This window comes from Arachis ipaensis, chromosome B02 (genome assembly GCF_000816755.2).
Source record: "Arachis ipaensis cultivar K30076 chromosome B02, Araip1.1, whole genome shotgun sequence".
Taxonomy (NCBI): Eukaryota; Viridiplantae; Streptophyta; class Magnoliopsida; order Fabales; family Fabaceae; genus Arachis; species Arachis ipaensis.
In genome coordinates this window covers 75,296,427-75,299,096 of record NC_029786.2, presented here as the reverse complement: position 1 = coordinate 75,299,096, position 2,670 = coordinate 75,296,427, and the positions used below count along the sequence as shown (strand labels likewise).

Genomic DNA, 2,670 nt, shown 5'->3' with positions numbered 1-2,670 from the left:
TAGCTTTGTAGATAAGATCACATCCACAACTTTTATATCAAAATCAAATAAATATCGCAAATATACGGATTGAATCTAATACACGTAATGATAAATTTCTATAATCCAATTTATTTGAGTAAATAATTTTTTTTATTCAAATAAAAAAATGTGGTTTAATAGCTAACACTAAACCAACAAATCCCCCCATTCTGATTTTGACAGAGCACCACCAAACCGTGCAGACAAACATACGGGCGAACCAGCGAAAATAAAAACATTCCTGTTCACATATGGGACCAATTCTTTTACCGCAACAAATTAAATTGACTATACGATCTTGACTTTCTTGTAAATACCAAAGTATATCACCTCAACAAAAAAATAGACAAACAAACTAATGTCCCCAAAACACCGAACAGTACTAGAACCTGCATATGTAATTGTCGTCCATACTAAGCTAATAAAATTAGAAGGAATTAAAAGAAATAAATCCTGAATACCGATGTTCATATTTTAGGATTTTTTTATTATAAAGTAAAAAAAAAATTAAATTCCAAAAACAAATTAAATAACATTATACTTTAGGATTCATTTTTTTCGGAGTTTTCATGAAGTCCACCCAATTCCTCCACAAACTTCATGAAAATTTTCCGAAAAAAAAAAAAACCTAAAATACAATATTAATTTAATTTGTTTATGTAAAAAATTCCTGATATTTCATCATATTCACAGGAGTACAGGACTCGATCAATTTGACAATGTTTAGGGGCACTATTGCAATTTGTACACAAATCCTATGCCCGAAATGCGTTTGGGAGAGAAACAAGATAACACGAGATGTACAATGGAGATAAATACAAAAATATTAGCATCCCTCATTTTGAAATTAATATTGAAGACTGTATATTCTAGTCCTACATACTATCTCTGCTTAGAACAATCAAACATATTTATCACTTATCATATCTTTATATTGTATTTCAGTATTTGGATTGATTATTATTTGGAAAAAATCCCCAGTGCCGGTTAATTGTCACCGCTTGGAAAAACCATTAATTCCAACATGATTATAATCACAACATACATGAAACTAAAAAGGCAATACGATAAAATCTAAGAAATTAAATGAAACAACCCAGAAAATAATCATGAACAAAATTCATTACCTCTCCATATGGACAGCGAAAACATGAATAATCCGTGCAACCTAGAAAGCTGAAACAAATTCAAGATTCCACAGCTTTATTGACTTTGTTCTGGATCTCACAAAATCACTAATACATCGAAGAGAAAAGAACAGCAAAGCTTGGAAATTTGGAGGGTGTTGATGAAAAGGCCAAGAAAAATAGCAGCAGCAAGATGAAAACGGGAACAAGGAGAAGGCTCAAAGGCGGTGGCGGCAGCGGCGGCAACACCACCGGAAGCACCAAGATTGAAAGTGTGAGGAGAACCAAAGCCATCATTGTGTACCGTAACATGCATGTAACAACTTTCTCTTTCTATTCTTCAGAATTGAAGAGCCACCTATACCATTCAAAACTCTCTGTTGCGGCTCCACCTAGCTCTTCAGCGTTCATGAGTCATGACCAGAAACCTTGCACCTTTTCTTGTCAGTGCCCACGACCCTGAAAATTACTAAAAGATAAAAGTGGAAGGAAGAAAATAACCACATCGGGATTCACCAACGTACATGTTGGAACTTATTTTGGTAAATCATGACCGTCGGAGATTTTTTGTGTTCCACCTTTGACTCAAAGTTAATATTAGTTCCAAAAAATTTGTTTAGTCTCGTTGTGTATTTAGATAACTATAAAAAATTCGAATCATATTTTGTAAATGTAATAATTTATTAATTAATAATAAATTTTTTAGATAAAATTTTGATCCAATCACCACAAATTAATAATTAACTTGCTAAATTAACAGATACCTACTACCTAGCAACCAAAAATATAATTCAAAACATATATATTCGAACACATTCAAATCTCTTTACTGCATAAAAAATAATATTAATCGGAAAAAAAAGTTACTCCTTAACCCAACTTGTTCTGATAGATGCTAATTGAATTTGAACTAATCTGTTGTCGAAAAAGGATACAAGGTATCCAGACAAAGTACTACTAGAGAGTACTTGCAGGCCCGTGATAGTGAATATGTACGGCAGCAATTAAAGAGGTAGCTAGGGTGAGAAAATTGTGATGAATGAATATGCGAGTGAGAAAGAAAATGAGAAGATTTTAATTTATTTATTGGTAGAGATGTGGACAAGAATTGAATTGAAGGTCAAGGAGACTTTGTCATTGTTAATGGGAAAAGTGGTCACTGTCTGAAGATCCAAGTGTCTTGGTTCAGCGAACTCAAATGTATCTTTCTATTTTTAAAAGAGAGCACGTACATAGTAGGGTAGTAGCGATACCTATACTAATATCTAATGAATGATTCATTGTGCGGAGTCATTTTTAGATGTGTGTAAGCGGGTGTAGATGTCTTCCTTAGTCTTAGTCCCTTTTCCTTTTGGACTTTAGGAACGAAGGTCCTAGAAGGATCATATTATACAAAGATTTGATGACTTAATTTTCTTTTTATAATAATTAAACGAAAATTAAATGGAATTATCATATTATAAGATTGTAGCATATTTTATGTACATATAAAAAATAATAATCAAATTAATTGTTTGTATAG

The 2,670-nt window shown here is 32.2% G+C and overlaps 1 long non-coding RNA gene across 1 annotated transcript; it reads right to left on the bottom strand.

Annotated features, from left to right (window-relative positions):
* On the bottom strand, window positions 1,109-2,508 carry LOC110268892. The gene is made up of 2 exons (XR_002357615.1): window positions 2,084-2,508; window positions 1,109-1,617 (listed from the first exon to the last, which is right to left on the bottom strand). It is a non-coding gene; the product is annotated as an uncharacterized LOC110268892 (long non-coding RNA).